Genomic DNA, 23301 nt, shown 5'->3' on the forward strand with positions numbered 1-23301 from the left:
TTGTAATGTGTAGCCCTGTCCCAGGATTGTCCTTCCAAATGCTCAGATTTGGCCCCACCCAGATTTGAAAGCAACTCTTCCTTGTTAAAAGTTTGGCATGACTACGTGCGTCAGTCCCTGAGGCACAAATCTTCATTGATGTTGTGGGCCAAGACCTCAAGGCCACATGAGAGGAATACTGGTGTGCTTTGAAGTCACAGTCTGTTTGGGTTGCCAAGGCAGAATGACTTGGACTGGGTGATTTGAACACCAGTATTTATTTCTCACAGTTCTTCAGACTGGGAAGTCCAAGATCACTGAGCATGACCAAGGTCAGGTTCTTGGTTAAGGCCTCTCCCTGCTTTACAGACAACTGCATTCTTGCTCGCAAGGTGGGGGCAGAGCAGACAGCAGGCTCTCTGGTCTCATTTTACAAGGACACTAATTCCAACATGGGTGTTACACTGTGACCTTATCTAAAACTAATTATTTCTCAAAGGCCCCCGCACCTCCAAATATATCACATCAGAGGTTAGGATTTCAACATAGGAAGCTTAAGGGGACACCAATATCCAGTCCATTGTAGTCCCCAAGAAATACCTGATGTGCTTGTGTAGAAGCCCTTTGGGGTCTCTTAGAGATTTAATGAAGAATCCCCTTAGGCTATTTCAGATTTGGGGATATCTTACCCTCCCAAATCACCCCCATACCCATCTCTAACAATATGTCTGATCCTCTGGGTCTTTTCCTCTTAAACAACAGAAAAAAGAGGAAAATATTTTTATATAAACTAAATATATCGAAATGGATGAGAAACTTTTCTGCTGCATTTTTCTTTCAGTTTCAAGTCACTCTGAGAAATAATTAGATTTATCTGACAGCAGTACTTGAAAGATTAGAAGTAATACCATATAAAACTATGTATGATAACATGAAAAGTAGAAAAAAAATGGTTCTATGAGAAATGGACTCAGATAATCCTAGTATAGGGCATTCTATTTCTTCCTTGTAATTCACTTTATTGATAGCTACATTATTTTTAGCCTTAATCGTACTCAAAGTTATAATTGGATAGATTATCCTTGTGAATTCTTAAATCCTGGCTAAACATTTCTTTTATTATTCCCTAGAATCCTTTCATTACTGCTAGCTTATGGAATAATTTTAATATTAAGTTAAGCAAAGAATTTTGAAGTAAATATCCCTTGAAATATATAACATAATTTAGTAGCCCAATATAAATGACTTTAAATTTGACCATTATCATATATAATATACACAGCTGCCGTTGTTTGTTTACACACATAGTTAAAATTGATTATATTTTCAGAAGCCTCTGTAAACCTATCAAAACAAGGGAACTTATCACCTAGCAGATTCTGTCAGTTTGATATTTGTTGATCAATATTTTTAAGGACCAGTTTTCAGAATATACTTGATATCTTTAGCTTTGCGATGGTGAATTTTCTTATAGTCACTGCTAGCTCAAGATTATTTTTCATTATTTAATACTCTCTGGTTGTCCATTAATAAGGCATTAATATTTATCAAATATGAAGAAGTCTTTTTTAATATGCTTTGAAAATGGCCTAAATATAAAAGTTTTGCCCACTCATCCAAATTGGTTTTCAAAGGGCTCTTGTGAACTGACTGTCACAATGATGTAAATTATGTAGTAAAAGAAATTATGCAGTTATTTAAATGGAGCATCTTGGCAGGATACATGATCCTCAAATGCAAATCAGAATATTTCATTAAAGACTTTGAAAATCAGTCTGCGTACCCATAACATACTATGGGTGGTAAAAGTTATCTTTAGAGGCATATTGTCACATTGCCTTTGCACATGGTATAATGCAAAAAGCCACCGTCTCTTCAGTATGCCAGCTTCTTCTATTTCATAAAACTGCTTCATACTGAAGAATTTCAGTAATCAGAAAGGATGGTGTTAACTGGGGAGAACTAAAGTTAGAAAAAAGGATTGAGTATTTAAAACAAATTTCTGTGGGGAAAAAAACAATTGCCCGTATAAAGAAGAAAATGAATTTCTTTTACGCATTATTCTTTAGTACTTGTATATTTTTAGATACCTTTATTGGGTGAATAACACTCTAACACAGTGGGGAATAAGAGGATGTGTACAGAGGCTAAAGTTCTTGAAGTTTCCAGTTTGTACATGAGTGTTTCTTCAGATCAAGTAGAGAGCCATTAGAATGGTCTAGAAAGACATGCTCTTACAATGGGAGCAAGAAAGAGACCATGGACTGTTTTACTGAGTAGGTAACTAACATAGAGAGGAAAGGGTGTGAAGGGATTGATTGGAAGACAGCTAGTAGTAGCCCAAGAGGTCTGAACAAAATTAGCATAGAAAAGAAATTTTAGACTAGTTTGTGAAAGGCTTACCATGACTGCCTAGAGCAACCAGAATGTTCTTGGATTGCACCCTGTGCCTCTCAGCTTGGGGTCACTATATCCCCAACATGTGACTTCAGTGGGCCAGAGACAGAAGAGACAAAAGCCACTAAACTTGTGAGGAAAAAAATAGGGAAAACAGATTAGTATATCACACTTACCATGTTGCATTGTAAAAAAAGATCATCCATTTATAATTTTCTTACCTTCATTATTCATTTATAAATATATATGGAAATGTGTCATAGCTTCCTCTACAGTGGACAAGATGGGGGGATTGTTTTGGGTTCATGTAAACCTACCTTCAAATCTCAAGGTTCATTAATTGCAAATAACCTCTCTAATTCCCAGTTTCCTAATCTATAAATTGGGGTAGGGCCTCTCCTGGTGGCACAGCGGTTAAGTGCTGGGGTGTGAAGCTGCCCACAGCCTCTGCAGTGCTGGTTCCATCCCTGGCCACCGGCGAGGGTCCCACATGGCACGACAGACCTCTCCTGCCACGCCCACTGCTCCCCTCAGCAGTGTATTTGGTGAGTCTGCCTGTTCTGCTCCCCGCTCTGGCTCTGGTGAATTCTCTCACCCTCCCGCACTTCTGACTGTACCCAGTGCTTGTATAAATAAATAAATAAATCTTTAAAAAAAAAAAAGCTCTAAAAAAAATAAAATAAAGTGCAGTAATACAGCTTCCTTACAGCGCTTGTGTGCATGTTAAATGAGTTGTTAGGTGAGAACCTGTCACAGGGCCTGACACATGGTTGGTACCATGTTAGCCCCCTCTCACCTGTACCCCTGCCAAGCTCCTCTCTTCCTTTCCCCAGTGTGCTTTCCCCCACTGCAAGGCCCATTTAATCTTCTTTTGAGACCTCTGCACTGTATATCATAGAATTCAGTCTAAACCTAAGCAAGAGTGATTTCAGGACACCTTGACAATACTGGGGACTCAGCACAGATCACCTTCACGGTGGTAGTTTATCTTGACCTTGAGTATTGTTTCTCTTGTGCCCAGTTATCTACTTAAAACCCCAATCATTCTAACACCAAGTCTCTATGTTTCCTTGCCAAACTCCACACCCTCGTTGTGTGCCTCTGACTCTTGACTCTGTTGCCTGGTCTGCCTAATGAAAACTTGCTACTTATAATGAGCATCACTGGGGAGTGGGGGGGCTTCATCAGGCATTATTGGTCTGCAGCTTATCACCTGCTTCAGGTTAAAGGTTGTGAGCAAGTGACCTTCAAAGCTCTTGCTTTGTTTTGTACAGAACTGAGTCACACACACCCTCCCTATCCACCCACCTCCATAGCCTCTAGAAGCTTCCTGAGAGCACTAACTGGAGTCTGTTGTTACAGGACTGGAATTCCCCTAAAGCCTGTGGAAGTGTGTGATTACATGTATACATTAAGAAAATCTTGAATGCCCATTAAGGAAAAAGTACTTAAATGATGAATATTAGAAATCAGGTTGCCCAAATACTGACCGATCTATGATCACTAATATTTCAAGCTATCCATTTATTATCTTTAAATAACTGTAAAGATTCTTTAATGTTTAGTATGTGCATATAGATGACTACTACTAGCAGCAAGAAACATCTTCTGACTAGACCAATGGGTGGAGGTTCTACAGAGATAAAAATCTGCTTAATGTAGGGAAAGTACCTTTCTATCAGACATAGGTATGGAAATGGAATGAGCTTTCTCATATAATAAGTGGCATCCCAGAAGGGTGCTTGATAAATCTCAATAAGCTTATTCTGAAATTTATATGTAATTAATAGCCAAAATAATTTTGGAAAGAATAAAGTTGGACGAAGCACATTCCCCAACTTGGAGAATATTTACAGAGCTGCAATATCAAAAGAATGTGGTATTGGTGAAAGGCTAGGCACATATACCCATGGATCAGAATAAAGAACTTAGAAGCATACCTGCAAGAAAAATTGTCAAGCAATTTTCAAAATAGGTGGAAAAACAATTCAGAGAGCTTATTATAGGTCATGCATACCTCAGTCAGGCTGTTTTATTTAGTGGCATGTGATGTTATTAAGAAATTCTCGGAGGGGGCGGAGCAACATGGCGGCGAGGAGACGCTGCGAGTAAGATCTCCCATTAAAAAAAGTGAATAGGGAGGAAAAGCGGCAGGTCCCAGTGAGAACTGGGACACGGAAGATAAACGGGTGACGCCAGCGAACTGCCCGAAGAAGAAAGTGGCCATAAAAGAGGACCAGAAGGGAGGGAAGCGCAGAACCCTGCTCCCCTCCCCCGCCCACAGAGGCGGCACTCTCCGACCCGCAGAGAGGAGGAAACAACAAACCAAAACAACCAACAAGAACAAACAACGCAGCAAGCGGGACTGTGAGCGGAAAGGAACTATTGCAGCCACCACACCCCGTGAACGGGAGCTGAGGCGAACCCTGCAGGATCCGCCGCGGCGGTGAGCGAACGGCTCCGGGCGCCATTAGAGAAGAACAAAGACCCCGGGAGACGCGCACACAGCCCGGGCTGCCGGTAAGCTGGCGCGGGAAAGCGGCGCGCTCGGGGAGCTTGAAAAGCAAGTGCACACCGGGATTGCGGCTGCCCAGGTCCCCGCGCCTGCGACCTAGGCTTGCGGGGAGACGACCTAGGCTTGCAGGGAGACGCGCGGAGGTCCTCACTGAGGTGAAGGTCCCTCCCTGAGTAAGCAGGAACCAGGCACCCAGGCACGGGAGCGGTGCAAAGGGCGCCATTCCCGCGCCACTGAACTGGGCTACAGCCCGCGTCCTGGACCTGAGGGCTTTGAACTGAGACCCGGGGCACGAAAATTCGGGGCGTGGGTTCTCCACGACGGTGGGGCACAAGGCAGACACAGCACCCCAAAGCTGTTGAGGTGTACCCTACCATTCCCGCTCTGTTCCCTGTCCCACGGGGTGGGGGGAGGTGAAAAACAGCCCCCCAAGGACAATAGGAGAGATCTCTGGCGCCACCTAGCGACCAGGAAAAAAAAGTCACTAACACCCCATAAAACAGGAAATTTCTTAAGACTGCTTGAAAAGGGCAGAAGGCTTCTGGAGGACCCAGTGGCCAGCCGGGAAGTTATTCCACGCCAGGCCCCTTCCGACCAGCAGTCTGAGCCCACAGAGGGAGCAGGCACCCACGTCCGGGGCAGACCGGGTGCGCAGAAGAGTGTGCCTGAAACCGGAGGCGCAGGGACTGCATCCCGCTTCGCTATTTGAGAACAGGGACATTTCTTCAGTAAAAACTGCCTAAAACCAGCAGAAAGCTCCCCCAAAAGACAGAGATGGCTCCTGGAAGAGCCAGAGGGGAGCGGAGAAGTTCACCCAAGATGTCAGTCAGTCCGAGCAACACAGTGTCCCAACGCATACGACAAATTAGAAAACAGACAGTAGGGAGTAGAAGAACCACACGCAACCTAACAACTCCTCAGGAAAGAAGCACACCACAAAAAGAAAACCACTCCCCAGATTGCAACGACAGCAACTTGGAAGAACTTCTGAGCCTTCCAGAAAGAGAATTTAAAATTGCCATGATTAAAAAAGTGATAGATCAGAAGAAGGAAATTGAGTCCCTAAAGAGGGAAAACAATGGTCAGAAGAATGAAATTGAGTCCCTAAAGAGGGAAGTAAAAGAAATGCAGGAGATCAAAGAATTAATGGAGGAACTAAAGAACTCCGGGAAAAGCAAGGAAAGCAGAATAGATGAAATGGAAGAACGAATAAGTTCTCTTGAAGACACAGAAATAAAAAGAACCAAAACAGAAAAGGAAAGAGAAGTACGAAGGAAAAAGAATGAAGAAAGACTTCGGGAACTATCTGACTCCATGAGGAAAGGAAATATAAGAGTTATAGGAATTCCAGAAGGAGAGGAGAGAGATGTAGGAACAGAGAAAATATTCCAGGAGATAATTGAAGAGAACTTCCCAAATGCAAAGAAGGAGCTGAAAATTGATATACAAGAAGCAAGAAGAACACCAAACTTCCACGACGAAAGGAAAAACACAGCAAGACACATAATAGCAAAGCTCCCAAGAATCCAGGACAAGGAAAAAATAATGAAGCTGACAAGAGGAAAGAAACAGATAACATTCAAAGGAAAACCAATCAGGCTGACATCAGACTTCTCTGAAGAAACACTACGGGCAAGGAGAGAGTGGAGGGACATAGTCAACAGACTCCAAGAAAACAGATGCCAACCAAGAATACTCTATCCCGCAAAGCTCTCTTTCCTCCATGAAGAAAGAATATGGACCTTCCCAGACAAAGAGAAACTCCGGAATTTCATTACGAATAAACCCCCACTCCAAAAAATACTACAAGGAATCCTAAAGCCAGAACCTCAAAGGGACGAATAACAACGAAAGAAGACCAAAAAAAAAAAAAAGTTATTAAAAGAATAAATAAAATCAAAGGAAAGACAAACATAATGGCAAATACAGATGCTAACATATCAATATTAACTCTAAATGTAAATGAACTAAACTCTTCAATAAAAAGACACAGAGTTGCAGCCTGGATTAAGAAACAAAACCCAACCTTTTGCTGTCTCCAGGAAACACATTTAGCTACAAAAGATAAAAATAGGCTCAAAGTCAAAGGATGGAAAACAATCCTACAAGCAAATGGGCCAAAAAAGAAAGCAGGAACAGCTATACTTATATCAGATAAAACAGACTTCAAACTCAAAAAAATAAAAAGAGACCCCAATGGTCACTACATTATGATTAAGGGGACAATACTTCAAGAAGAAATAACACTCATTAACATATACTCACCAAACGAAAGAGCACCAAAATATATCAGACAACTGTTGTCCTCTCTGAAAACAGACATCAGAGAAAACACATACGTAGTGGGAGACTTCAACACACCACTATCAACAATGGATAGATCAACAAGACAAAAAATAAGTAAAGAAACTAAAGCTCTAAATAAGGACCTAGAGCATTTGGGCTTAACAGACATCTATAGAACACTAAACCCAAAAAAAACGGAGTACACATTTTTCTCAAGCGCACACGGATCATTCTCCAGGATCGATCACATACTGGGGCACAAGACAAACATCAACAGATACACCAAGATTGAAATCATACCAACCATCTTTTCTGACCACGAAGGCATCAAACTAGAAATAAATCATAAAAAGAAGGCAAGGAACTATCCTACCTCATGAAGATTAAAAGCCACACTACTGGAAGTCCACTGGACTAATGAGGAGATCAAAGAAGAAATTAAAAAATTCTTTGAATTGAACGACAAGGAGGACACCAATATCCTAAATGTATGGGATGCAGCAAAAGCAGTAATAAGAGGAAAATATATAGCAATAGAAGCTCACATCAAAAAACAAGAAAGAACTCAAAGAAACAACCTAATCTCGAAGCTCAAAGATCTAGAAAAAGAACAACAAAAAAACCCCAAAACCAGTAGAAGAAAAGAAATAATAAAAACCAAAGCAGAAATAAATGAAATTGAAACTAAAAAAACAATCCAAAAGATCAATGAAACCAAGAGCTGGTTCTTTGAAAAAATAAAACCCCTAGCCAGGCTCACAAAGGAAAAAAGGGAGAAAGCACAAATAAACAGGATCATCAATGAAAGAGGAGAAATCACAACGGACACAGCAGAAATCAAAAGAATAATCAGTAACTACTATGAACAGTTATATGGAAACAAGTTCAACAATCTAGAGGAGATGGACAAATTCCTACAACTCTACAATCACCCAAAGCTAGATAAAGAAGAAATAGAACACCTAAACAGACCAATTACAAGCAGCGAAATTGAAATGGTAATCAAAAACCTCCCCAAAAACAAAAGCCCAGGACCTGATGGATTTACAAATGAATTCTACCAAACATTCAGAGACGAATTAGTGCCTATCCTTCACAAACTCTTCCAAAAAATTGAGAAGGAAGGGACAATACCAAACACGTTCTATGAAGCCAATATTACACTAATACCAAAACCGAATAAGGACAACACAAAAAAGGAAAACTATAGGCCAATCTCCCTAATGAACACTGATGCAAAAATCCTCAATAAAATTTTAGCTATCAGAATCCAACAATGTATCCATAAGATAATTCACCACGACCAAGTTGGATTCATTCCAGGGGCACAAGGATGGTTTAACATCCGAAAATCAATCAACGTTATCCAACACATCAACAAAAAGAAATATAAAAACCATATGATAATATCAATAGATGCTGAGAAAGCTTTCGACAAAGTGCAACACCCATTCATGATAAAAGCCCTTGAAATTCTTGGGATACAAGGAACATACCTCAACATCATAAAGGCCATCTATGACAAGCCAACAGCCAGTATCATTCTCAATGGTGAAAAGCTGAAAGCAATTCCATTAAGATCTGGAACAAGACAAGGATGTCCACTCTCACCACTGCTTTTCAATATAATACTGGAAGTCCTAGCCAGAGCAATAAGACAAGAGAAAGACATCCAAGGAATCCAAATAGGAAAAGAAGAAGTCAAACTATCACTATTTGCAGATGATATGATAATATACATAGAGAACCCCAAAATCTCCACAGAAAAACTAATTCAACTCATCAATCAATTCAGTAAAGTGGCAGGATACAAAATCAACACGCAAAAGTCAGTAGCCTTCCTATACACAAACAATAAATCTGAAGAAGAAGAAATCAAAAAACCACCCCTTTTATTATCGAAACAAAAAAATCAAATATTTGGGAATAAATCTAACAAAAGAGGTAAAGGACCTATACAAAGAAAACTATAAAGCACTGTTAAAAGAAATAGAAGAAGACACAAAGAAATGGAAAGACATCCCCTGCTCATGGATTGGAAGAATAAACATTATTAAAATGGCCATCCTACCAAAAGCAATATACAGATTCAATGCTATTCCAATCAAAATCTCAATGGCATTCTTCAAAGAAATAGAACAATTATTGATGAAATTCATATGGAATCACCAAAAACCCCGAATAGCCAAAGCTCTACTGCTAAAAAAAGAAGGAAATGGAGGCATCACACTCCCAGACTTCAAACTATACTACAAAGCCATAATCATCAAAACTGCATGGTATTGGAACAAGAATAGATATACAGACCAATGGAATCGAATAGAAAATCCAGAAATAAAACCACAGATTTATGGTCAACTAATCTTTGACAAAGGAGCAAAGACTATGCATTGGAGCAAAGAAAGTTTGTTCAATAAATGGTGCTGGGAAAACTGGGTCGCTACATGCAAAAGAATGAAGCTTGACCACTACCTCACACCATACACAAAAATCAACTCAAAATGGATTAAAGAACTAGACATAAGACCTGAAACCATAAAATACATAGAAGGAAATATAGGCGAAACACTACGGGATTTGCACATCAAAGACATCTTTACAGACACATCACCCAAAGCAGTGATAGTGAAGACAAAGATAAACAGCTGGGACTACATCAAATTAAAGAGCTTCTGCACAGCAAAAGAGACAATAACAAAAACAAAGAGAAACCCCACCAACTGGGAGAACATTTTTGCACCCAACACTAATGATAAAGGACTGATCACAAAAATCTGCAAAGAGCTGATGAGACTCAACAACAACAAAGAAAATAATCCAGTCAAAAAATGGGCAGAAGAGCTAAAAAGAAACTTCTCTGAAGAGGAAATGCAAATGGCCAACAGACATATGAAAAAATGTTCAACATCACTTGTAATCAGGGAAATGCAAATCAAAACTACCATGAGATACCATCTCACACCAGTGAGAATGGCACATATTAAAAAAACTAGCAACAACAAATGTTGGCGAGGATGTGGAGAAAAAGGAACTCTTCTGCACTGTTGGTGGGAGTGCAAACTGGTCCAACCACTATGGAGAGCTGTGTGGAGATTTCTGGACCTACTAAACATAGAGCTTCCATATGATCCAGCAATTCCACTCCTAGGTATTTACCCAAAGGACACAGAAACATCAATTCCAAAGAGCACCTGCACCCCTATGTTTATAGCAGCACTGTTTACAATAGCTAAGCTTTGGAAACAACCCAAATGCCCAAAAATAGATGACTGGATCAAGAAGATGTGGTACATATATACCATGGAATATTACTCAGCATTCAAAAAAGATAAACACATGCAATTTGCAGCAACATGGATGGCGCTGGAAGGGATCATGCTCAGCGAAATAAGCCAAAAAGAAAAAGAAAAATACCGGATGGTCTCACTCATAGCAGGAATCTAGAAAACTTAAATAAGGGACCAGGAAAATGAATATAAGAAAGTGAAAATCAAAATCAACAAAAAACTATGAACCAGAGACACTTTTTGGGGGTGGGGGGCGGGAGGGGAGGGATTGGGGTCAGAATGGGCGTTTGCAATTGTATGGGGGAATATGAAAATAAAATTTAATATTAAAAAAAAAATAAATTAAAAAAAAAATTAAAAAAAAAAAAATTCTCCATAGGGAAAAAGGAACTCTCCTACACTGCTGGTGGGAATGCAAACTGTCCCAACCACCATGGAAAGCTGTGTGTAGGTTCCTCAAACAACTGAAAATGGAGCTTCCATATGACCCAGCAGTTCCACTTCTAGGAATCTACCCAAAGGACACAAAAACATTTATTCAAAAAGATACCTCCAGCCCTGTGTTTACTGCAGCACTATTTACAATAGGTAAGCTATGGAAACAACCTAAATGCCCAAAAATAGATGACTGGATCAAGAAGATGTGGTATATATATGTAATGGAATATTACTCAGCAATCAAAAAGATAAACTCATGCCATTTGCAGCAACATGGATGGAGTGGGAAGGGATCATGCTCAGTCAAATAAGTCAGAAGGAAAAAGAAAAAATATTGGGTGGCTTCACTTAGGAGGTATGTAGGGGAACCAAATAAGGGATCAGGGAAAAACTAATTATAATAAATTAAAAAACAAAATTAACAGGCAGCTGTAAATCAGAGACTCTGCAGTGGAAGGGGAGAGAGAGGCATCAACACAGGGAAGGGACAAGCACAAGGGACTATGGTGATAGATCATGGGTGAATGTGTGGTGGGGACTAAACCTGAGAGGAAAAAGCATACATTGTACAAAAAGGAAGAATGATGTAAATTATATATAAAATTTTAAAAAAGCGAAATTCTCCATAAGGACAACTTGCTAATTTTGTAGAGAACTGGGTCAGGTGACTCGTACTCTGTCACCTCAATGCTGTAGGGTCCCAGTGAACTTTTCAGAGAGCCCAAAGCAAAGCATATTTTAATAGCAGAACTCGCATCTTCAAGTGTGTCTCATTAAAATGTATTTAAAAGATTAGATTTGTTATTTTCAAGACTTAACACAGGAAACTAAGAAATGGGAATCGTTGTCATCATTAACATATTGTTATCAACAATCTTGAGGGGACTAAAGTCACCTTTTAGAAAATTAGTGCATATAAATTCAGTATCTTTTTTATAACAAATGCATTCATTAATTACCCCAATTTATAAAAACTAATGTTATTAATAGATTTTGATATAAACTTAAATACATTCAAATGAGATTTTTAAAATAGCTGATATCTAGTGAATAGCATAACTTTTACACCTTGTTCTAAATACACTTCAATTCTTGGAGCATATGGTTGACTTTGTGGCCCAACAGTTGATCCAGTAGGATGCTTCCAGCAACAGAGCATGAGATGCCTAATAGCTCCCCATATTGGATTCTTTCACACCTGAAGGCAATGAGAACACAAGCCTCTTCCTAGTCAGCGTACTCATGCTTTGGGTAATCGTTAATGTTTGTTATGCATTTGAATTTCCTTGCCATTGTCTTCTTGCTACATACATAGAAAATAAACCAGTACTGATTCAGTTCCTTACTGCACTGCTTGAGTATCACAGCTGTTGAGCCAGCAGGTCTGGAAGTGGTACCATTCTCTATGGCTCTAACAATGAGATAACTTTATCAATATTGATGCAAGATAGTATAATTCATTTTATCACATCCAGGCAGGTTTTTCTGTGCTGCTTATTGCATTATTTATGTACCTTCCTTTGAACAGTCACCTAAATTTGGCAGTTCTGTTTACAAGCTTTTGTATTTAAGATTCACAGATCTTTCTGAGATAAGCAGGAAATGTATTATTTCTCCCATGTTGTGGTTTTGAAAACAGAGTCCCAGAAGAAACAAAATTTTTCAAGGTCCCACAGGTGAGTGGTCCTGCCAGATCGTATGACTAGCCCTGCTGAAGCCCACTCTTGTGTCCTCTCCTTTGTATCATCCTGCATCTGGCTGCTGTGGTTGACTTGAGGCATGCTCACCAATATCCAGGTCTCCTCTCCTTCTAGAACATTTAGAAGACCACACTTCCCAGCCTTTACTTAAATGGGATCATGTAACAAGCTCTGATCATTGGATAATGAGTGTAAGTGATGTGAGTCACTTCTGGCCTTGGTTGAGTTAGAATCTCTAATGGAGATTGCAAAACTGCTTCTTCCCCTTTGTTGGCAAGCATGGAGACCATATGTTGAGACAGTAGACCATAGATACAAAGAGCCTGGATGACTGAGTCACTGCACGGAGGAGAGCTGTCCTCGTGAGTCACCCAACGTCAGCAGGCTTTGAGGAAGAAATAAACATTCCCAGTTATGCCACTGAGAGTCAGGGTTTTATTGCTATAGTAGGAAAAACTCAACCTATTCTAATGCCACCCATATAGATTCTTTCTACAACTGTTACTTTACCATTATCTCCAAGTACATATCACCTCCCATTAAGAATTTTTTTTTAAATGTTCTTTGGGGCTATGAAGAAAATAAAGCAGAAGAAAATGATAGGGATTGGTTAAGGATTAGGTGACATGATTTTAAATCAAGTGCTCAAGGAAGGACTCACTTAAAACGTTTGATCAGTGCCTCAAAACAATGCAGATACCTGTAAGAAATGCATTTCCAGTAAAAGGAATTGCCAGGCATCTGATGTTTCAGGAGCAGCAAAGTGACCAGTGTAACCGGAATACAGTGACTGGGAAGAGGAAGGTAATGAGAAAGAGTCAGAGAGATCAGGAGATCAGCACATGTTGGAGGGCCTTATGGGCTAAGATAAGGGCTTTCACTTTCGCTCTAAGAATAATTAGAAGTCATGGGGAGGTGTGGTGCAGTGGTGATATGGTTTGATTTATATTTTTAAAAGATTATTTACTGATGGCAATTACGTGACACTAGCAGTTGTTTACATGGGTGATGTTTTAGTGTAATCTTGGCTTTGCTCATGTGTCCTTGGATACATGAGTAATTCTCACCCAACCAAAGCTGGTGGTGTGAACACCGTGAAAATTTTATCAGTGATACTGGGACTTCTAGTTAAAGCTCCCAGTGGAACCTTAGGCTGCAGTGCTCTACTTGAAACACTTATCATCAATGAAACCCTTGCAAGTGTCTCTATCCCCTGTGCTTCCACTGATCATCATTAAAATAGCTGGATATAATTTCATATAACATCTGCCCAGCACTGGGAGTGTGCGAGGCAAGGACAAAATAAATGCATTGATCTCATAAATTGTTTACTTTGTCATTTACACTGAAATGCCCAAAAGACATCTTTGGCTCAGTAGCTAAAATATTAAATCATTCTCCAGCCCCATCCATCTCCTCCAGAACATGTGCCCACTGTCCCTTCTCAGTTTAGAAAAGCCCCTCTCCCTCTGTAACTCGATTCAGAAAACCCAGAGATGGTGACATGTTCTAAAAGTTCTTTCTCCTGCATTCCTCTCAAGGCTGCCCTTTCTTACCTCTTCCTTGAAGACCATTTCAGATCTAGCCTGCATTCTCTCCTATGCAAATTGCTGCAACAGCCCCTCAGGAGATCCTCAGGCCTGTTCTGCTATGGGTAGCAGCTTTCTAAAATTCACATCTAGTTCTGTTGCTCTCCTCTCTGCAAGAAATGAGTTACACTTTTTGGTCTTAAAGATCCCCCTCCATCAAGTTCCTGTCTGTGTTTTCATCCATGTCTGTTGCCAGTTCTACATGACAGCTTTTGCTGCAGCCACACAAAACTGCTTGTTGTTTTCCAAACATTATAAGCTATTTCACACCTCTGTGACTTTGCACAGCCATCTGCTAGAATATTTTTTCACCTTGTCTAACTGGCCAATTCCTACTGCTTTCAGCCTCTGCTGATGTTGTCATTTGTGAAGTCTACCTCGCCTCCAGGGTCGCTCGTAGGTGACTTTATCCGGATAGTGACTGTGACTTTAACGTCTGTCACCTCCACAGGACAGCTGGGAATGCGCAGGTACTAGAACAGACACATAGTAGACACATAGTAGGTGTTCAGTCCCTGTTGATGAATTAATGACTGGAAATGTCATTCTGGCTCTTTTTCTGGTGTTAATACAATTAAGAAGATGTCATATCTGCATCTTGACACCCATCCTGTGAGGCTCAGTGGGTAGAAAGAGCACTATGTTATCCTTTCCTTGGTGAGGGGGAAACTAATTTCTTTCAGCAGTTTGTTTGGCAAGTTGAAAATAAGCAGTACTTTAATATTGTACTAGTTCTTACTCAGAGTTCTTTTTCTGGCACTTTATTGCTCCATATTGATTTATCTTTGCAATTCTTCTTTGGCTTCGCAACCATTGTTATTAAATGATTACCATTCTTTTTAGGGCTAACCTCATTTTCTTGTGCACTGTGTGCGTTGGCTATGAAGGGGAAACCCATTGAGGGAAATCAGCTTCTAATTTCTTGGTTCATAGGAGGATCCGGATGCTGAAACTTGTGTCAAAATAGATTTCATTTACGAGCAGCTGTTCTAAATTAATAATCAATAATGGGAAAAGGGAGATGCCTGATTTTATAAGGGATTCTATTTTAGTGACAAAACATTATTTAGATAGTATTTATATATGTCGTCTTTATTTCTTATTGAGGATAGCATATGTTCTCAGATGGGACATTGCTGTTTTTGCCTCATCAACTTGAAACCCCGCTCTAGTCAACATAAGGCATGTTTGGTTGAATACTGCAATGAGATGCTGTTATAACTGGTGGCTGACTCATCTGTTCTTACAGGGTTGGTATTGTACAGAATTGAGTCATATGTCTTGTATCAAAATTGAGTGTGAATATTAAAGTTGAAAGTAAAATGAACCCTGGAGCAGGCTCAAGCGAAAAATCACAGCAACCCGTGAGCTGAGGTTTTTCATAGCTGCTGTTTGATTTTCTCCCCCAAGTTGCATTATTATTACTTCATATTTTCATGTAGCAAGTAGAAAAATCTGAGCTGAGAGCTCACTAATACCATTATGAAAAGGATTACATTGGAGATAATTTCACGTTCTCTGTTATCAACTATAAACCTTGATTGTCTACTCACGAAGAGCTTTCTTTGCTTGTAGAATTTCAGGTGGTTAAATGAAAGTCCAGCGTCATTTTGGCAAGCAGGCACCCACCTAGATTGGTAGCGAGCCTACAGAGATCATGCATTTTTTAGCCTGTTTCTCTTCCCTAGAAAGGAAGGGTTCACGACATGGGCACCTAGGTTAGCCCTGTGAGGTAAGATTCATCACGCAGAAACCTGATGATGGAAACAGTTGATTCAGCCCCAAAACACCGACTTTTTGCTGTTACATCATAACTAACCTCTGAAACTGGAAATAGAACATCTTTTGGGAGTTGATTTCAAGAACACAGCTCCCCTACAGTTCCCCTTCAGCTCATTTCTCCATCTCTTTACTTCACCTTGGTCCAGGAGTCAGAAAAGCACCATACAGTGATGGTGGAGAAAAAATACTTGTCAAATTGTTGAGTCTAAAAATCAGTGAAACATCATTAATATAATCATGAAGGTCAAGTCCCCTATATTTCAGCAGATAGTTCATAGCTCTTCATGTCTGAAGAATATTCTACATAGTGTAGATTATTTAGAGGAGGGTCTTGTTGATAAGAGGAGGACTATAGGTTAGAGGTAAAGTGATAGAGAATATGAGTGAAGAGAAAATGAGTTAGGAGTCAAGACTATGGAAGGAGAGGGTGAGGGCTTCCTATATCTCAAGGGACATTTTTCTAGATTAGGAAGGGAATTGGAAGCCTCACATCATCCACAGAATAGTCATCTCCTTTAGGGTGTGGATGATGCTTGCATAGGCAGATGACTGAGAACAGAGAAGTTCGATGTGTTGGTGACATGGTGGGTACATGGAGTATGCACACAGTCATAAAATTCATCAAGCAACACACTTAATATTAATAAATTGTGCTTATGTAAATTACACCTCAGTAAAAAACTGAATGAAACTCTTTTGTTTTTCTTCTTCTTCCTATTAACCTAGTTTCTTTGAAATATGTTCTTTGAAAGGCATTATATGCACAATTACTTCTTGTCATTTTCTTAAATATCAGTTCATGATTAATTTTGTGGTTCTGTGAGGCCCTTATAAACTCAGTCTCAGCTCTTTGTGATCATTTTGACTTAATTTCACCTAAGTCAGTTTGATATGATAATAGCTCATAATTACTAAGCATTTATAATATCCCAGGCACTCTGGTTACGTGCACACGCATTCCATTCCCATAACAGCCTTATGAGTTCAGTACGATAAATATGTGCACTTAAGGAAAAAACTGAAGTTTGGTGAGGTTGAGCAGCCAAAATGTGGCAGTATTGTAAAAAGTGACAACAATTTAGGTCTATTATCAAGTCGCCTTCTTAAGCTTTCCAGAATGTTCCATGCCCCAGCAACTTCCAAATTCTTATGTAAAAGCACATCTTTGTTTGCTACTTAGGAATAAAAACTTTTGGGGGGAATATTAATTCTAAATATTTACCATATCTCAGAGACCACAAGGCATCCAGTGAAAAATAATGTGTAATTAATTATGTCAAAATCATAAAAGTTTAGCAGAAGGCCCATTGTTTCTCATTCTGTCTTCTGGCTGTTTTTTAATTCACATAAGATTTCTAGCTTATTTTGTTCTTTTAAGCATAGACAGTTTTAAATACTTGAACTATCTTTCAAAAATGCAAAATATATATCCCTCACTTTACCATATATTAGTATTTTCTTGATCCTAGGACACTATTAAACATATTAGACTCTTAAACTTACAATGGCTTAACTTGATACCGAGTTCTATTATTTTTCATTGTTTTTCTGTATTATTTTTTAAGAGATTTATTTTATTTACTTATGCATACAAGAGCTGGGGTACAGAGGGGTGTGTGTGTGAGAGGATTCACCAGAGACAGAGGAGGAGCGGAACAGGCAGATCTACTGAAATACGCTGCTGAGGGGAGCATTGGGTGAGATAGGAGAGGTCTGTTATGCCGTGTGAGTAGCTCCATGGCCGGGGACCAAACTCATGCTGCACTATGCAATAGCGTCATAGTGCTGATACTTAACCCCTGGCACTACCAGGGAGGCTCCCTGTATTATTTTAATATAGTCCCAAATTGTTCAATTGTCAGTCTTTACTGTGCTTTCTGACTTTTTAAATGTATTTCATTTGTGTGTATGTGGGTGTGTCTATTTTACGATTTTTTATCCCTTCATCTGTCAGTGGACTTAGGTTGTTTCTGTGTCATGACTCTTGCAAATAATGCTTTAATAAACGTGGGGGTGAATATATCTCTTTGACATACTGACTTCATTTCCTTTGGAAATACACCAGGTTGTTCTATCTTCAATTTTTTGAGGAACTTCCATTCCTTTTCCATAGTGACTGTATCAATTTACAGTGCCTCCAACAGTGCATAAGGTTTCTTTCCTATTTATCCCTGCCAGCATTTGTTATTTCTTGTGTTCTTTTTTCATATATATATAATTAGTAATTATAACAAGTATGAGGTGATATCTCATTGCAGTTTGAGTTGAACTTCCCTAGAGATTAGTGACATTGATTTCCTTTTCTTGTACCTGTTGGCAATTTAAATATCTATTTTGGAAAAATATCTATTCATGTCTTTTGTGCATTTTTAATCGGATTATGTTGTTGTTGGGTTGTATGAATTCCTTATATAGCCTGGTTGTGAGACCCTTATACATGATTTGTAAATATTTTCTCTTCCTTTGTAGGTTGTCTTTTAATTTAGTTGTTTGTTCCTTTTGTGATAGGCATTCCCATATCTGCATTTTATCTCCTGTAACATTGACTTTTTTTCATAGTTGCTCTTAAGCCATTTTATTGAATTTGCTGCTTCAAAACTCCTTTGTGCTACAGAAAACATTAGTAGAAAAATAATAGATCCAAAAAGCAGACAATCAGCCTTTTAGAATAGTTTCAAAATATTAGAACAAATAAGCAATATGGAAGAAACTGCTAAGTTCTCCTATTTTAAAAAATAAGTGTAGAATTTTTTTTTTTGGTCCTATCTCCTTTTTAAGTAGGTTTGTAAATTTTGATATATTTTTGAAGGTATATATGTTTTCTCCTATGCATCCTACATTTTAGTTGTTATTGCCTAGATCAGTAATATCCAGACAAATGTTTTATTGTGACTAAAAAAATGTTACTTGCTCAGGAGCAAACTGGTGATTTGTGTCAACTCCTTGTTAAACATTTTAAATCTCCAAGAGGCCATGCTAGAAAATATTCTTCTAGAGTGGTCTCCATGCAATAGAATTCCAAGTAGAGACTGCTCAGGATACAAAAGTGAACAGAAATAAGATGAGGTGATAAAAATGTAGACATGTATATATATGTGTATGTGTGTATATATATATATATATATATAGATATATAAATGGAAAGAAATATACATATAAATGATGGGAGTATATATTTAGATATATTATTAGATTATGGGGGTTTTGTACTTATTCAGGATTGCATAATAATATTTTATTTCATTAATATAATGAAATGCTTATTTTATCATTCTTAAAACATAATTTTGGTTCAATTTTAATCATATATCTCAAATTACATTTTTCTGTTTTGAAGAGTGAACTATGGGGTCAAGGAAGGCAAGACTTCAGTAGTTGAGTCTGTCCCAGCAATCAACAACAAACTCTAAGTTATCTCAATAATATCCTAAATAAATGAAATCCCCAAATATTCTTTCCATTATGATAGTTTCTCTGGGTCCTTTTAATGACATTAAAATAGATGTGGATTTTTTGTAGATGCCAGTGAAATTCTAAAATTGAACCTTGTGGGTGGGAAAATTGGAAAGCAGTGTTCAAAGATATGGTTAGTGATAGATTTAGATTTTTAATAATGAACTTAATGTAGTATGTACATATGTTGATTCTCAACGTGAACACCTGCAACTTACATAGTGTTACAATACAGTGTTACTTCAATTTAAAAAATAAATATAATTGACTCTTATGAAAAAAAGGGTAAGTTTAAGCCCATTATGGGTTCCATCCACTTTTCCTAATGCCATCTACCTCCAGAGACAAGTATAAGACAGACACTTTTGACTACAACAAATATACTCAACCATATCTATGGGGCAGAACACAACTCTTTCAACAATACTAAACTAGCCATTGGTGAATATGAAATAAAAAGAAAAAAAGATTCATCTAGAGGAGCAGAGAACCACTTGTTCCACATTGTATAAAAAATAAGAAAATTTAAATAAAAGCTCTTAGTTTTAGCCATAGCTACAGCTCACTGGCCTATTATGGCACAGAAACAAACAATGAAATAGAAAATATATTTCAAGTTAAATGCACTATAAATAGACGTACGACAACTGTTTTAGGTATTGAAGGATTTGGAGCTCTAAAAGAAAAGACAGGCCCTGTAATATCTCGCCCTGATAGGTCCAAAAAAAAAAGGGAAATTGAAAATTTCAAAATAATTTCACTGTCCTCCCTTGCTGGAAGGTTTGCAATCTGGAATAATGAGTGTGCAGGGAAAAAAATGTGTTTAACTTTCTTTAAAATTTTTAAATTTATAGATAACTTTTTCTCCTTATTGTTCTATAAATGTGACTGACTCATTTTGTCAAACTTGCTGTGCCTTTTCATCTGCTGCCTGACTAGCCTACAAAGCAAGTAACAGGCCTAAGTCCATCCTTCTCTTTTTCTAAGACCAAAAAAAAAAAAAAAAGGGAAAAAGCAGTTACCAAATGTATACACAGTGAATAAAGTCTACCCATTTTTCTTGGTGAACTAGGGAAGAAAATAAGGTCCTGTTTGCCTTGGTCTTATTTCTAAGTCTCTCTCGTCAGTCCTTTGCCTTCCACAGCAACTGTTCTAAATTTCCAAGGCATATGTTTGATTTCGTTACACCCTGAGTGAATAAATCAGGGCTCTAAAGTTTTTGATGGATTTTTTAGGGTGCTAAGAATATTTCACTATTAATGTGTTTATGCCCTTGGATTGTCAAATTTTTGTTATTGCTTTTATTTTTCTACAGAAATATTATGAATATTCCTTTTTGCCCTCAGGCATTGTGGCACCCGAGCAAGCCAGCCAAGAGCCTGTGCTATAAGTTTTTCCACATTCATTAAAATGTACTTATCCATGACACTTTAATCATCCCCGTCAGCTCTCCCTCATGGTGCACTCTTGATCCCAGGGTGTTTTGCAGACCATTATTAATTCTTGCAGTGCTTCAGAGGGGTAGCTACGTGGGTGTGACTGGTCGTATTTTCATACAGGCTAACTGTGGGGATCTTCCATCTGGATAACAAAGTGAAATTGGGACCCATTATGTCCACTGGTTAAATGAAGAAAATGAGACCAGAGTTTAAGTGGTAATCCAAGGGGAGGAGAAGCATCTGCAGAAAGAAAGAAAAACCTTCTTTTAATTTCAGCTCCAGTTCTGGATCTTTTGTATGTGCCCTGTTGCCAACCTCTCTCTTGGCTCAGAAAACAAATGGCATCAGAAAGTTTGTAGTGGTGTGGTGTGATAACACAGCTGAAGCCGTGTGAAACTTTTCCCCAAAATCCTATACGGTATTATAAGCCAATGTTACTTCCATTAAAAAAAAAAAAAATCTACAAAATTAAATATTTTAAAATAAGAAGATACAATTTTTGTAAAAACAAACTTTCTCTAAGAATTGTAAGAAGTGATCAAAGGAAAGAAAACATCTTTTAATACTCACGCCATGATTTACGCTTCCTAAAGTTAGCACTGGGGAATTGGGGGGGCATCTATTCAGAAAGGGCCTTTCACCACCTTATTGATTTTGTTCTGAGGAAATACGTCAATTATAGGAATTCCTAGAGGAAATGCCGTCCTTTTCTTTGAATATCTAAATAGTACCTTGAACAAGCTTGATGCTACATAGATAAGCAACACACAACTCCATCTTGCTAACCTTTTTACAGAAAGTTCTCCCCCTCATGTGGCTGAAAAATTGTCTCCTCTGTGACTTTCCTACTCACTCTTCTAAGTCTCAAAACACTCTCCTTTGGAAATGTTAACTGTGTCATCTAAGATGTCAGCAAACATTTCAGACTTCACCAAAAGTTTCTCCCCATTGTGGAATGGGGGACAGTGGCCAACAGGTCACATGTCTTTGGGGAGAGGGATGTGGTCCATTGCTTTCCAATCCCACTCAGCTCCCACCCATCAGGCCCCCTAGTTTCAAGGTGCTCCCCCTGGGCTGAAGGCAGCAGCAGGAAAGAGAAGAGTGTAGAAATGTTCTGGTTTGGTTTCTGATGGGTACAGCAGGTACCTGAATAATGGCACTTAATTCAGCACTTTTTTGTTCTAATGTTGATGAGGAAAACAAAATCGGTTTCTGGCTCAGGCCGCTGTCTGTGGAGAGTCTGTCTGTGGTCCCCAAGTCTGCATGGTTTTTCTCTGGAAAAAGATGTGTGAACCTTTTCCTTAAATCCTGTACTGTATTATAAGCCAATATTACTTCAATCAAAAAAAAAATACAAAATTAAATATTAAATACTCCAGTTCTTCCCACATCCCAAAGATGCACATGCTAGGTTACCGGAGTATCTACATGACCACAGTCTGAATGAGTGTTGAGTGTGGCTGCTCCCTGCAAGGGTGGACTTCTGGCTGGGGGTGGGGGTCCTGCCTTGCACCCTGAGCTGCGGAGATGGACTCTGACAACCTGCAGCCCTGGATAAAGAAGGTGGGAAAATGAATGTATGAATGAATGGATACAAGTTATTTCTTAACACTTAATATTAGAAGTGTTTGGGGTCTTTATTTAGAAGTGTAGCAATGCTTTTGTGGCCAGGCATGTGTTGCAGAAACTAACTCTCGATTATTTCAATTAGCCTATGGTAAAAATTGGTTTCATTATATGTTATTTTGCTTTGAGTCACAATCTCTGGAGATTAACTGAGGACCTACTGTGTGCCCTTAGCAGGCTTCCAGCCCTCTGCTGTGTCCCTGAAAGATGGAGCCTCTTCTTTCTTCTGCTGGCTGGTGATTAGGCACTCCATCTGTAGCAGACAAATACATACATGAGTTATGTTCCTCACTTTTTTTTTTTTTGAGAGCTTATAAAATATAAAAGATGGAACTCTTGTAAAACCAATGGTCAAATTAACTGCTTGAGATTTCAAGCCAAATGAAAATATCTGATCCAAATGTAATATGGGAACTCAATTTAAGATTCCATCCAGACTTTTTAATTCAGTGGAAATCGATATTTACACTTGGGTCTCCTGAAGGACTGGTGTTTCACTTGTTTCTTAGTAGAGAAAAGAATGTGTGTTTATTAGGAATTTTGAAACACAACATTCAAGGGCCTTGATCTTAAATAGATTGATCCCGAAAAGGCAATTAGTTTTACAGTATCATGATATTGTTGTCAGAGGCAAGATAGGTCTCAGTTTGGGTATATGACTTGACCACACTTCACCAGGCTCATGGCATTTTAATAACTTGAACTTAAAATATTAAAAGATCAAATTATATTTCTCAGTACCATGTGGTGTTAGAACTTCCCTTAGGGAATAATATAAGAAGCAAATTCTTCACTAGTAGCAGAAGGGAA

General features: G+C 38.7%; 1 protein-coding gene and 1 long non-coding RNA gene across 3 annotated transcripts in view; one reads left to right on the forward strand and one right to left on the reverse strand.

Annotated features, from left to right (window-relative positions):
- The window catches only part of CYYR1 (cysteine and tyrosine rich 1), an 85839-nt gene that overhangs the window by 33275 nt on the left and 29263 nt on the right, over positions 1-23301 (forward strand). The window lies entirely within an intron of this gene.
- LOC129146711 (uncharacterized) overlaps positions 20637-23301 on the reverse strand; it is a 71988-nt gene continuing 69323 nt past the window's right edge. Inside the window, exons 2-3 of the long non-coding RNA XR_008553768.1 lie at positions 22653-22744; positions 20637-21105 (exon numbers count right to left, since the gene is read on the reverse strand). This is a non-coding gene — a long non-coding RNA (uncharacterized LOC129146711). The remainder of the gene's footprint in view (positions 21106-22652; positions 22745-23301) is intronic.

This window comes from Talpa occidentalis, unplaced genomic scaffold, assembly GCF_014898055.3.
Source record: "Talpa occidentalis isolate TD23 unplaced genomic scaffold, MPIMG_talOcc4v2.1 talOcc4.4, whole genome shotgun sequence".
NCBI lineage: Eukaryota > Metazoa > Chordata > Mammalia > Eulipotyphla > Talpidae > Talpa > Talpa occidentalis.